The following is a 15,185-nucleotide window of genomic DNA, read 5'->3' on the forward strand; positions in this document are numbered from 1 at the left end:
TGAGCTTATAATTCACAATCCTAGATATGTAACTTTTAGGTGATTAAATGGACTGATATAAGCAGATGGATGGTCATGCCTACTAAAACCTTTAGGAAGATAATTATAAGATGATAGGAGGGGGAGAGAGAGAAAGAGAAAAAGAGAGGGGAGGAGAGGAGAAAATAGGAGAGGAGAGAGAAGGAGAGGGGAGGAGAGGAGAGAGAAAAGGAGAGGAAGAGAGGGGAGAATAGGGGAGGGGAGGGGAGGAGAGGAGACAGGAGTGAGAAATGAAGCCAGCATTAGGTTCAGGAGCATACTGTCCAAGACATGCACCTTTGAATACTAACACATAGGCTGAACTAAAGATACCTGAACACATCACCTCCAGTATTTAACTTCCTAGCGGCAAAGGAATTTTGGATAAATAAAGATGTTGGGGATGGGAAACACCTCAGTACAAGAACATTCTAACATTGGAAGTTTGGATCCACATGTTTTTGATTCAGCAGTTCCCCGAAGAACCTCTCTCATCAATTTGTGGCTTATTGAGAGGTCTTCTGTGGTACCCCACAGGTAGGAGATTCGGGGCTAGAATCACTAGGTTGGGAAACGTCGTTATTCTGTGGACATAGCGGTTAACAGATGGATGTGAAATTATGTAAGAGATGAAATTGGAACGGCTTGGATGAATTGATGTGGGATTTGAAGATGGGAAGTGAAAGCAAACACCCGGGTTTTTGGTTTGATTAGCCCTGCTCTACAGAGAAAGGAGCCCAGGAGAAAAACTATTTGGGGAGGGTAGAAAGAGTGTGGGTTCTGCCTCAGAATAAATTGCAGTGTGTGTGTATGTGTGTGTGTGTGTGTGTAACATCCAAATGAAGATGTCTAGCTGAAAACATCTGTTGCTTTGGGGCTACAAAAAGGCACCCCGAGGGCAAGTTCACACTAAGGGGTGTTCCTAGTAATAAAAGTGGGATCAGGGGTTTGATGGGCCAAAAAGATTGTCACAACCTGTAACCTGGTAATATTTGTTTGTGTTGCTTTAAAACAAAAATAAAAAACAAACACACAAAAAAACCAAGAAACCCTTTTCTTAAAACAGTGTCTCACAGTGTGGCTCAGGCTAGCCTCAAATATATGGCCCTCCTGTGTCAGCCTCTGGAGGGCTCAGATAACTGCTATGTGCTGCTTGGTCCTGTGTAGCAGGCGATCTGAACCTGATCTGGGAGTACTTTTAGCTCTAGAATCCGGATTAAAAGGCATGATCTTCTGATTCTTAAATTCTAACTTTCTGTCCTAGACAAACAATCCGCCAAAATCTGAATTCCTTTGCCTAAGGGGAAGAAGAGCTTAAAAGTGAGAGGGTCCAATCTAGAGAGGAAAGAAAAGATGGGGGGGGGGTAGCATGAGTGGGCTTGGTTCCCAGAGGGTGGGGCTCCCCGAGTGCCAAGCCTTGGAGAGGCATGAAATATTGATGGCAAGAGTCTCAAGTTGTTTTTGGCAGCCTTATGTGTCAGAAGGTCTCAAAACAAGGCTGAGTTAAGGAGACAAGGAATTATCTAGAAGGCAATCCTCTTTGGTACAAGATAGAAAGAATATTTAAAAGGCTCTGGCAGCTGCGTGTGGAGAGTGTGTGTGGCTGGGGGGGGGGGAGGGGACGGCGTGTGGTTCCAGCGAGGACTCGGGAAGAATCTAACACGCAGATCGAATATCATTCGGCTTGAGAAGGGAAGCTCTCTTTGGAGAAGTATTTACTGTCAGCATCTTGTCTCTGCAGAAGGTGAAATGGCTTGAGTAGCAGAATTCTGGGGCCCAGTGAAACGCACACTGGCAGAGTGAACGACATGACAGGCAGGCACGCAGGGACTGAGGCATGCTATGAAGCCACACTGTGTCCTTCCTCATTTGTGGTATGGCATGAGCTGGGAGCAGGCGGACAAGGGACACGTTTGCATCCCTTGCCAGAAGCTTGCTATACACCATGCTCCTTCGGACATTTTTTTTTTTTTGGACGTGCAGAAACTTTCTTTTTCCATTACAGAATCTGTAACTTGTCAGGGGATGTTGGCTGTAGACTAGGCACTGTCGCTCAACTGAAGAACTTTAAGTTGATTATCAGGCAACACGGCTGCTGTTCGTGACAGACTCCCTCATGGAGATTCTGTTGCTATGAACAATAGGATGAGAGCCCAAGGCTCTGTCTCATAAGGTTTATACGCCTTGGTCTACAAAATCTCACTTGTGCAAGAGGAGACATGAAGCTGTGGAGAAGAGAGTAGAAATGTCCTGTAAGAGTGGCCATGGGACCTGAAGAAAAAACCACATGCCTGGGAAGTGTGCTTCTGCCAGGTGTGCCCCCGGTACGTGCTTGTAATCCTAGCACTATGGGAAGCAGAGACAGGTGGGTTTATGTGAGTTCAAGGCCAGCCAGTGCTGTATAGTGAGATCGGTCTCAGAATCAATCAATCAAAGGCTGGCAAGATGGCTTAGCAGATAGTTTTGTGTTCCACCTAGCCTGATGACCCAAGTTCCATCCCTGGAACTCACATGGTGAAAGGAGAGAACCAACTTCCCCAAATAAACAAAACAAAAAGATCAATAAACGTCATAATTTAAAAAAATCTCCAGGCCTTACATGGTGAAAATATAAAAAGAAAAAAATTAAAAATTCCTGGGGCCCATATGGTAGAAGAAAAGAAACAAATCCATAAAATATACAAGCAGATAAATAAATAATAAGTAAATGCAATGTTTAAAAAATCACAATGAATATTCAACAACTGGTAGCTAGCATGATATCATGATATTTTAGAACTAGCTTAAATGGTTATGTTCAGATACCAAGACTGAATCTGCTTTCTGGAGGACAGCAAAGCATTTCTCATCCTGGTCCTCGCCAGCTTGAGCCTGCCTTCTCCGTTCTGCCCATAGAATTCTGGGGCTTTCCTAGCAACATAGGAATAGGGACAATGCTGTATCAGGGTGGCAGGGGCTCCAAAGGGCAAGGGGCTAATGCTGGCATGGAGCCTTGTGACTGCTGGCTTGGCTCTTCCTGCAAGGCGCTGAGTCATGACAATGGTAGCCCTGAGCAGCACCCTGGGGCTGGCTGTGCGCAGCATCTGGGGAGATTAGCAGATTATGATCAGAACAAGATACAAAGGAATTGCAGTTGATACTGATAGGCGACTGGGAAGGCCCCCAAAGGAGAAAGACATGAAAGGGGACTGCAGAGTCAGAGTGGGGGTGGGGAATAAGTGCCTAGAGGAGGCAGGAGCCCAGCTCTTGAAACTCAACCAGGGCAAGGGTTTCTTCTGCCTCTGTTGCTTTGGGTACTAGGAGGAAACCGTTGAAAGGAACTGGATTTTGGCATTTAGTCAAATAAAAAGCATTTTCTATATGGAGCAAGGGATCGCCCAAACATTGTTGATGGAAATGTAAAATTATACCAATCTGGAAAGAGCCTAGTAGTTCCTCACAAAACTACATGTTCGGTTGCCATGTGACCTAGAAAACTGAACCCATTGATCTTCATCCCCAAGAAGTGAAAACTTAGATCCTAAAGAAGCATGTACAATAGTGTTCATGGCAGCTTTGTTAGCGATAGACCCAAACACCTTGGAACCTCCCAACTATCTTTCAGCAGGTGAGCAGTTAAACAAACTATAGTAGAACCAGATCCTGGAATACTACTTAGGCATAGGTGACATGCCTAACAATATAGATAAGTTGCCAGAGAATAGGACCCAGCAAGGCCCTCTGGGTGACAGTTGTGAGGCTGGGGCAGACTGTGGGGCCACTGGCAGTGAGACCTGGATCTATCCCTACTGCTTGTACTGGCTTTTTGGGACCCATTCTCTTAGGAGGGATCCCTTGCTTAGCCTAGATATAGAGTGAAGGGCCTTGGTCTTGTTTCAAAGCAATGTGCTAGACTTTGTTGACTTCCCATGGGAAGCCTGACCCTCTCTGAAGAGTGGATGGGGGAAGGAGGTATAAGGAGCCGGAGGAGGAGAGGGACAGGTGTGTAAAATGAGAAAAGATAGCTTAAAAAAAAACAATTAAAAATTCAATAATGACAAATTAAAAGGAAAAGCTAATCTCAAAAGATTTTGTACCCCAAATTGGCATTCCATGACCACATACATTCTTTTTTTAAAGATTTTATTTTTTTATGTGTATGAATGCCTTTATGTATGCCCATGCACGGTGTGTGTGCAGGTACCCATGGAGGTCAAGGGTACCAGATCCCCTGAAGACAGAGTTACATGTAGTTGTGAGCTGCTTAATATGGGTGCCAGGAACTAAACCCAGGTCCTCTGGAAGAGCAGTTAGTGTCCATAACTGCTGAGCCAGTACACAGGCCCTAGTACTTGGAGAAATTTTTGCTTGAGATAGGGTCTCACTATGTAGTATTGGCTGGCCTGGAGCTCACTATGTAGACCGCTTGCCTCTGTTTCTTTGACACCAGGATTAAAGGCACACCCAGCTCACACATTCCTGACATAAATTAGAGAGATGGAGTCCACAGCAATGCCTGTCTCAGTGAGGCCGAGGTGGAGAATAAAGAGTCTGGAGGGGAAACGGGCGGTACACGCGAACAAAGTGTGACTAGGCACAGGGATGTTCTCATATGACTGCCCACTTCATGAAACTGCATGGGATGAAACTTGCAGATGGGCATGCATGCATGGAAGGCCAAGGAAGGCTAAGTAAGGTCTTCAGTCCTTAGAGAACGGGACACTCGGGACGCAGGGGCCAGACAGAGGTAGCGTCGTCTAAGAGCTTAGGAGCGGAGCAGAATGGGGACTCACAAGAGAAGGCTGAGGGGGTCCCACTCAGGCCAAAGTCACCCATGTGGCTCTTCTTTGTCGTTCTCCTGACTGAGAACAGGTACTTGGCAGGGTTTTTTAAGGGTGTTATACACATGGATGAAACCCTGCATTTCAGAAATGAACAGACGAACCGCTGCGGCTGGAAAAGTCACATGGCTGAGCTTTCTGTTCACGCTGCCCTAGGGGATGAAACTTCTCTTCCTCTAGTCCCTCGCTTCCGTTTTCTCGAGGGGCATACCTTTCTGAAACATTCTTGTGTCGACCTGGGACCACTGGTTAGGGGTCACCCAGCTGGGCGCTCTTCCTCCGGATCACTTCGGCCATCTTGTGTTAAGGTCCACCTCTCTGTATTTCTGGCCTCATCACGTGGCACGGAGGTTGAATTAAGGTATGTATGGCAGAGGATGGCTTGAGGCGTTCCTTTGGGATGGCACATTAACAGATGCCTTCTGCATCCCAGCATAGGGACCCCTTGTGGTAGAGGTTCCAGAAGCCAGGATGGGTGAGAGTGGGTTTGGCAGGGAAGGGCTTTTTTATTTTTTTCAGACTTCCTCCAATCACATCCCCTCCGACAAAATTAGTGCTTGCCCTGGCCAGAACACAGACATTCTAGGGGTTGGAAGGTCAGAGCCAAGCAGGGTGGAGCCCAATGTCCCTTTAGTCTGAACAGAGGAGGGAGATGGAGAACACTTTACCAGGAAACTTGCTCCTGTTTGCTAACATCACTGGGGGAGCTAATCTTGGCCTTGTCTTTCTTCACTTAGAATCTCTAAATGCTGTTTGCTGGCAATGTGTTCTATTACGAGAGACAAGGCTAGACCCACATTAAGCAAGGGTAGGACCATTATTCAACACCCCAATTGGTTCTCCCAAGCTCATATTTGCCAGGGATTATTCTTCATGACAGTAATCACATATTCATTGCTCCATCCAGCCTCCCTTATTTGGGGACCAGCGGAGATCTCGCTCTTTGAAAGGAAGAGTTAGTGCTCCCAGCCCCTCTAGCGAAGCAATAGTTCTCATACAGGCCATATGTGAAGCTGCAGTCACCAGGCAGGCTGGGGACAGCATGTGGAATGGATCCAGGGCAGCAGGATGCAGAGAACTCTGCCTTATCTGTACCACTGGAAGAGAGAGTTCTCATATTTCTCACGGGCTCACGATGGGTTGGATAGGGTTGCTTTGCCCCAGAGCCCATCTGCTCCGCTGCAGAGGATCCAGGGATACACAGCCATCTATCAAATCTGACAGCGCTGCCTCCTACAGCAGCTGCATTGTTTACCAAGTGAGTCACTTTCAGGAGGAGGCCAGGCACAGACTCGAGCTGGCTTTGACACTTGCATCCCACTTCATTCTGCTCATCCTCTCCCTTGGCGGGCAGGCTTGCCGAGATTCTGAACAGCAGTGAAACTCTGCCGAAGTGAAATTAAAAACCGCAACTGCAAGTTCTTATCCTTGGACAAAAATCATTGCATTTGATGTCATAGATTGAGTGCTCATCAACCGCGTGTCTGTCCTCCCTCTTTGAGGGGGAAAGGAATTGGTAGGAGCAGTGATCACTGCAGTGGCACTGTGGAAAAAGTAGCCATGGAGGATGAGATTCTCTTGACCATAAGACTGTCCAGAAGACCTTCTGGCTGACTTGCTGAACATAGCGGACAATGAGGACTACTGAGAACTCAAGAACAATGGCAATGGGTTTTTGATCCTACTGCACGTTCTGGCTTTGGGGGGGCCTGGGCAGTTTGGATGCTCAACTTACTAAACCTGGATGAAGGTGGGCTGTCCTTGGACTTCCCACAGGTCAGGGAACCCTGATGGCTCTTCAAGCTGATGAGGGAGAGGGACTTGATCGGGGGAGGGGGAGGGAAATGGGAGGTGGTGGCGGGGAGGAGGCAGAAATCCTCAACAAATAAATAAATTAAAGAAAAAGTTTCCAACAAAAAAAAAACAAACAAAAAAAACTGAAAAGGATCAGAAAGTGTGACCTTGTTGGAGGAAGTACGTCACTGGGAGTGGGCTTTGAGGCCTGCAGATCAGAGTGTAGAGCTTTCAGTGACTTCTCATGCACCATGTCTGCGTGTGTGCAGCCATGCTCCCTGCCCTGATGATGATGATGATGATGATGATGGATTAAACCTCTGAAACAATAAGCAACCCCTCCATTAAATGTTTTCTTCTGTAAGAAAAAAAAAGACTGTCCAGAAGAATAAAAAGCAAAGATTAATTTAGGAAACTTTTCAGATTTGGAATAAGAAAGTCCCTTATTCTACTTCAGCCTTATAAGAGAGGCCTAGAGCGAAAATTAGAGAGACACCAAAAGATTCTATTCTTAGTAGCTTTTAGATGATAAAAAAAAATGTTTTGAGTATAGATAGGCTCAGTACCATAGGACTAGTGGATCTATGTTGTTGGAAGTTCATTCAGAGTAACCGAAGAGAACTTAGCCTGTGGTCTTTCTCACAGGGAGGAACAGTATCTGAGAACAGGACTTCAGGGAGGACGGAAGGACTTACATCATGGTTGTCAGGATTTCAGTCCGTGCCAGGCCTGAGCATCACATTTGAAAGGCATGGCAGAGCAGAGTTCTCACCTTATGACAGCCAGCCAGTGGGGCCTGGGATGGACAAGATATACACTCTCCAAAGACATACCTGCTAGAGACTTCTTTTAACAGGTCCCCATCTCCTAATGGAATATTTAGTATGGATTAATCTGCTGCTGAAGTTACAACCCTGGTGATGCAATCATCTCAAGTCATTAATAAGTTCCCTCTGAACTGAAAGATTTGCTCCAGGAAGGGGAAGTGGGGGCTCGTGAAGCTCCAGAGGCAAACAACCATCACGTGCCTTAGAAAGGTGGTAAAACAGATTCAAGTTGGACCCTCCCCGGCTATACTGAGAGGTCTCTTGGGCCTGTCCATCCCTGAAACTAAGACAGAGGGCTCCAGGGAAGCAGATTTGTGAGTCAGCACTCATGCTGGGGTGGACTGTTCAGCAATGGAGCTGTTTTGAGGTCCACACCCTGTTCCTGTAATTAACCTCTTGTCCCCACCCCTGTTGAATAAAACTCAGTGGTTCACCGAGCAAGATTTTAGTGCAGCTTATGTTAATGGTGATGTGTCATGGGCTCTCTTTCTAGGAAGAGTAGATGTGTGTATATCTTATACACACCCTAGGAAGAGTGTGTCTCACACAACATGCAAAAGTGCCACAAAGTGGGGACCAAGTCTTTAACACATGGCCCTTGTGTGTGTGTGTGTGTGTGTGTGTGTGTGTGTGTGTGTGTGTGTGTGCGTGGATACTCTTCACATTGAAATCATAATGTGTGCTATGGATATTTATAGATTAAGAAGCAATTAAGGGAGAGGAGATGCTATTCAAGAGATCGTTTGTTGAATATCTGGTGCTTTCCATTCATTCAACTAGATTCCTAAGTTACAACTGTGAGCAGACCGCAGTCCTTTTCTTAGTAGAAGTCAGTCTGACTAGAGACAAATCAGACAAATCTATAAAATATGGTAAGTGCTGATGGAAATAGTGTTTGACACTGAGAAGTATGTCTCATTCAGGTATTACAAAGCTAGTCCTGTGGAAGCAAGCCTGTCACTCAAAGAGCTAGGTTAGTTACCTAAACAAGTCCTGATGCAGGAGACGAGCCATAGAAGATGCCACCAGAGAAGCGATAGAAGAATGTGAGAGGGACCAAAGAGAGGCACACAAGGGAAGAAAAAGTAAAAAAGCAAATGCCCTTGTATTTAGCTACATACAGAGTCAAGTTTTTAGAATTAGGAAAAAAAAAGCAAACCAGAAAATTAGAAATTTGGAGGAAAACCCAGGTTGTATTATAAGTTGCACACCAACTGGTTATCCAACCAAATGGTCAGCGCAGAATAATTTTTTAGACTGAGCAGGTTATATTTAGTAATACCTATAGGGAGGAAATGATGTCATTATAATCTCAAACATGAATAATTTTTAAAAGTCATCAGCATGACTGTTATGGTTTGAAGGTGAGAAGCTGTGGAATCTTGGGGATTTGCACTCCACCTGTCAAGCCTGAGTTCCTAGAAAGAGCCCACTTTCCATTTGACTTTCTGATTTTTTTATTCAGCCACCATTTGAGGAACTATGCCCACTGCACCCTCTGAAACCATGAGCCCAAATGAATTAATTCACTCCTGTCTGGTGTTTTGCTGCTAATGTAATCACTATTCATCAAATGCAAACTGAGCCAGTAGGCTGCCGGGACAGATGCCTAGAGAGCAGCCTGACTTTAGCCTTGCTAGAGAGAATGGGGACTTGAGGAAGAAATACCCTGTCAGCAAGCAGAGGCACAGTTCAACCCCATGTGACCTCCACTGATTACTCACTCGGCTTATGGCTGGAATGCCAATTTTGCAGTCATTCTGGGAATAATACTGCAAATTGAGAGCAAGAAATTAAAACTATAACTCCCTAGATAAACTGGTTTGCTTGGCTTTTCTTCATGGTCCCAGGAGTTATTGGTGGGCACAAGTATATAACTCTTGACTGTGCTCAGGGAGTGTTCTGTAAATGGCAGTAAATTTGATGCTTTTTATTCTAGCAGTATGATATGGGGGATTTTGTCAGCAACCTAACTCTCCCAATTTTAACAAAATTAAATGGGTAGTGGATCCTACCCCTCCTGACTTTCCAAGCCCCATAGAGGTTGGCATTTGTGATAATGGTGGCTTCTAGCCAAGTGGCCAACTGGTTGTAGTGACTTCAGCTCTTCCCTTGTGGGTTGAATATTATCCCCCTCCCCAAGTTCATATACTGAAGTCCTAACTTCTAAGTACCTTGGAAATAGGATGCCTAAATAACTAATCAATTTCAAATGAAGTCCTTGGGATGGACTCTAATCCAACATGATTATGAAAAGGGGAGAATTTAGAGAGAACCATATAGGGGATACCATGTGAACAGGAGGACAGTCATCTACAAACCAAGGAGAGAGGTCTACACTTGGATTTGGCCTTCTGTAACCAGAACTGAGATCATTAGATTCTATACTCTTTAAGTGGTTGTGCCAGTGATTGTTCAAAGCCATTCAGTTCATACTGCTCTTAATAACTGAATCCTGCAGACAGAAGTTTCTGTCCTGCCCAGTCTTGCAGCCATCATTCAATCCCAATGAAACACACAGAGGCTTATTTTAACTATAAACAATTTGGCCTAATGCTCAGGCTTATTATTAGCCAGCTCTTACTACTTAAATTAACCCATAACTCTTATCTATTTTTAGCCACATGGCTTGGTACCTTTTCTCGGTGAGGCATTCTCATCTTGTTTCCTCTGTGCCTGGCTGGTAACTCTCTGCCTTTCCTCTTCCCAGAATTCTTAGTCTGGCTGCCTCATCTATACTTCCTGCCTGGCTACTGGCCAATCAGTGTTTTATTAAACTAATATGAGTGATAGCTCTTTACAGTGTACAAGGACATCATCCCACAGCATTGTGTATAAGAGCATTATCTCCCAGCAGAATCCAGTCCTCATGGTTAGTCATTTTTTTTACATCTATTTTACCTTGATGGTTTTAGATACAGAACTCAATGCAGTGAAGTTGAGGAAGGATGATGGACCCGGGGACATTAAGGCATCCCTATATAATGACATAATGGCATGAGCAAGAAATACAATTGGAGACTAGGCATGGTCATTTCTTTCATGGTGCCCACCATGAAGAATAAAGCTGAACAGACAGAAGAGTGTATGTTCTGTGGCAAAGGTATACATATACTGTTTTTGGGAATCTCTGAGAGGAACCCTGGTTCTTGGGTTCCAGAAACATTTCCCTAATTGCAAGTGACATTTGAGCTGAAGTTAAATCTGAGTTAGCTGATGAACAAGACTAATGAACGAGAGTGAGGGCAGTGTTCCCAGGCAGAGGCAACAGCCAGGCCCCATGTTTCATGTGCAAAGAGGGAAGAAAGCTTGTTGTTAATTTTGGAGTTAATAATACAACCCTAGAATCCTAAATCACAGCTTGTGGAGCTATTTGATGGGGGAAAAAAAATCTCAGCCATGCTCCCTGTTTGGGCAGTGGAGAGGTTTGGGGATGACCTTGACATGGCCGGTCATTGCAGGAGAAGCATGTAGCCCCTACTGCAGTCTCCCCAACTCCCCCGACCCATTTGCCTAGTGTTTGCACAGCACACGTTCACAGCTTTACATGGGAGCTTCTAAAAGTATTTTTTTAGCAGAGCCGGACTTGGAGAGGTGGCCAATTTACAAAGCAAACCTCACAGAGCTGATGGAAGAATTGTTGCAGCTTGTCCCCTGTTGGGAAAGGCCACACCCTCTTCTTCCAGTCCCTTCCAAGAACCTGAAAACTGAAAGGGCCTTTTATGTTTCTGATAAATGGTTTGGCAAACATTTTGTGTTTGGAAGCATAGCCTACCTTGCTTGCCTTCCACTAATCCTCTCTCCCCCACTGAAACATGTTGTGTCTCCTGGCAACAGAACCTGAGGAATGATCGGGTGTCTCAGAAAGGTGAAGGCTCTAGAGGTCACTCCTGGGTCCTTGTCCTAGACTTGCCCTTACACTAGTCTAGTTAAAACATCACCTCTTATCCTTGAGCCTCAGTTTCTGAGAGTGCAAATCAGCTGTGGGAGTGAGATGGGCTGAGTTGGTGAGCAAGGCAAGACTGGACCACTCCATCCCTCTACCAACATTAGGATTTTATTTTTCTTTCTATTACAAAAATGCTTTACTCCACCCCCCCACCCCCCACCCCCCCACATACATGCACACTAACTTTGGCCTTGTTACTGTATTACTGTTGGAGATCCGGCGAAGTGGCCTTGGGCAGTCTGGGGCAGGCATGTACCGCTGCCACTCCGCCATTCATATGTGTAGGGGAAGAATGGTAAACACGAATCGGCAGAAACCAAATTTTCTCTGTGCTCGCTACCTTCTGTGGTTCACTTCCCCCCTTCTACCTCTCTCCCACCCCCTTCCACCCACAAATCCATCCAAAAAGTTCTGCCTGGAGGGGAACTCAAGACTTATTTCTTTAATGGTCAGAATTGTGCTGGGTCAAGACTTTCAACTGTGTATTTAATTAGTCATCTGTACGCATGCAACTTAAAGGCATTCAGCTGTGCCTTTTTATAGGATTAATAAAGCCGGTTGTAAATCACCTCTGCAGCCCATGAAAGTATTTATAGCAGCTCTTCTCTCCCTCTGCCTTTACAGAAGCTCTGTTTGAACTAGCTGAGGTTTGCACAGGGATAATTCTACCCAGTTCTAGAAGGAAAGTGTTAAAAGTCCTTTCCTGGCAAACCACAACTTCATCATTAGGCAATGTAGAATGTGCTGGAATGTTAAGCTCCAGCAAGGACATTCCAGGGTGTGATTGCCAACAGCAAGCCTTCTGTGTTAATGAAAAATCAAAACACAAAAAAGCCAGTCAACTACCTGTACAAAACCTTAAGCCGAGCTTGAGAAAGGGGACCAGAGTTGGAAGTCTGTGGCTTCTTGACTTCCATAAACTTTAACGGGATTTGGCAAGCTCTTCCTCAAGTTCATGCATTCACATAGGCCAAACACCTTTGCAAGCACCACAGCCAAGTCCATGCTATCACTCAGTTTGCAAAGGAACAAGCCACCTTTGTCTGGTAAGCATTCAGCGCCTTTCTGCGTAAAACGAACATTACCCTAGCGTGTCTCCTGTGTCTGCAGAAGGCTTAGTTCTCACACTTCCTTTTTCTGCCTAGAAAGAAAAGACCCCAGTTCATAAGAGACAACTAGACTCATGTCATTCCCCCCCCACCACCAATCTTTTTCCTCTGCAAGTCCTACCTGACTCAAAACCCCCTGCTGAATGCCACAGAAATGATTAGACATTGACTATGGATAAACTTGTCATTTTGGGGGCTAACCCCAGCTGAAGCAGCCATAAGTGTTAGGTTTGCACATACGTGTTCCGAAACCTCACGGTTTGCTTATTTTCTTTACAAGAAGATTAAGTCTCTGATAATTGGCACGCTCTCAGCTGAAGTGGGGTGGGGGCGGGGGGGGGGAGAGAAACAGGATGCACCAGCGATCATGCCACCCAGCAGAGGCTAATCTGCACCAGGTGCTACAGACACGGCAAGCAGAGACAGGTTGCGCCTGGCTAAGGATTGGGGCTTTCTCCCACAGGTGGAGGTTTCCCTACATCCCTGGCTGTCTGAGGCCAGCCGCTGGGTCACTGCGGTGGCTCTTAGCATCTACCAACCTCAGGGGCAGCTGGGCTGTCTCCTGGAGTCCCGGAGGTGTCATCTGTATTTATCGAGGAGTAGAACACAGGAACAGGGGTGCCAACGGCAACGCGGCTCAGGGGCCCTGCTCCCTGACACTGGCCTCCGTGTGGATGTGATGGGATCTGGTTCATTGACTTTTGAGACTTCAATCTTAGAGGTTGACATGAGGGTCTTCCAACTTGATAGCGCCTCCTATGATTTTCTTTTCCCTTTTCTCCTCCACCTTCTTCCCTCTTTCCTCCTGCTCCTTCTCCTTCCTTCCTTTTGGTTTGGAAAGGATGTTTTGGGGGAGCTATCATAGATGACTTTCCTAACCCCTGATTCAAAATATCTTTTCCGGGACCAATTCTTTTTGAGATGGGACATATTATTTTATGATGATGATGATGGGATATCCTCTGTGAATGAAATTTAGAGAAGAAATGCATCTGTCCCTCTGGGTACAGAGTTGGGCTGCTGTAAACTTCTCTTCAGTTAATAGAGCAGTTGATACTTCCAGAAAAGGCATTAGTGACAGGACCATGCTCAGGCTTTTTCTTCTCAGAGTTATCCAAGAATAGAAAACATTTTGAAGTTGAAACCCAAAACTTAGTTTTATAATCATCTATCATTGAGTTTCCTTTGGTAATGAAGAACTTTTAACACGTTTAATGGTGCTATAATTTATATCTAATGAAAGTCACCCATTTGAACAATCCAGTGCTTTTTGTAGATACACCAAGTGAAGCAATAGACAACCATCTAATTTTGAACTACTCCTCCCTCCAGTGCGATCTACTAAATCCACTTACAGGTAGGCTTAGATCCCACCTCTAGCCCCAGGCAGTCACTGACTCGTTTTCTGGTCTGTAGCCTTGGCTTACTTTTTGGGCATATGCTGCTTCCACTTTGAGTAACATCTTTGGAGGTCATTGTTCCATTCTATCTATGCCGTCTACTCCCTGTCTATGCCCCGGAGCTGTAGAGCGTGGCCTGTTCTTATGTACACTATGTTTTGCTTCTCTTTTCGTCTCTCATGAACACATGGGGTGTGTGTGCTTTCAGGTTCATGATGTTGCCACACACATTCCTATACATATCTCTGCGTGGATACATGTTGTCGCTGTCTTAGCTGAATATGGAGAGCTAGAGTTGCAGAAACATTTGAAAATTTTGTATTTCATATTAATTTTTTAAAAATATTTAATATTAAAGAGCCAGAAAACTTCTCAAAAAGCACCACAGCATTTTTCCATTTTTGTTAACAGTGTGTGATTCTCCACATCAGGAACCGCATTTCCTGTACCCTGCTTTTCAAAGGTACCCTGTTTACTTGTTGCGGCATAACATCTATCCTTGGCTTTGATTTGCATCCCCTGAAGTAGTGGTTCCCAACCCTCCTAATGCTACAACAGTTCCTCATGTTGTGGTAACTCGCAACCATAAAATTATTTTCATTGTTACTTTATAACTGTAATTTTGCTACTGTTATGAATTGTAATGTAATTTTTTTTTTTTTTGGTTTTTCCAGATAGGGTTTCACTATAGCTTTGGGGCTTGTCCTGGAACTAGCTCTTGTAGATGCAATGTAAATATTTTTGAAGATAGAGATTTGCCAAAGAGTTCTTGACCAAAAAGTTAAGAAATACTGCTATAAGGAAATAATGATGTGGCCCGTCTTTTTGTTGTGCTTATCCCATCTTCTTTGTTAGTGGTTTTGCATCTTTTCAATGGGGCTGTGTTACTGAATTTTGACAACCTTTTATATACTCAGAATCCAAGACCTTTAATTGCTATATGTGTATCTTTAAAGAATTTCCTCTCGGTCTGTGACTTGTCCTTTAACACTGTAATATCTTATGAAACATTAAAACTTTTTTGATGAAGTCCAAATTACCGTTTTTTGTATAGATCATGCTTTTGCTGTCATGTTTTCTCCTGTCCTTCCTTCCTTCCTTCCTTCCTTCCTTCCTTCCTTCCTTCCTTCCTTCCTTCTTTCCTTCCTTCCTCCCCCTCCCTTCTTTTCTTTTCCTTTCTTCCCCCTTTCTTCTCTCTCTCCCCTCTGTCTCTCTTCTCTCTCTTCTCTCTCTTCTCTCTCACTCTCTTCTCTCTCTCTTCTCTCTCT

Source organism: Microtus ochrogaster, unplaced genomic scaffold, assembly GCF_000317375.1.
Source record: "Microtus ochrogaster isolate Prairie Vole_2 unplaced genomic scaffold, MicOch1.0 UNK11, whole genome shotgun sequence".
NCBI lineage: Eukaryota > Metazoa > Chordata > Mammalia > Rodentia > Cricetidae > Microtus > Microtus ochrogaster.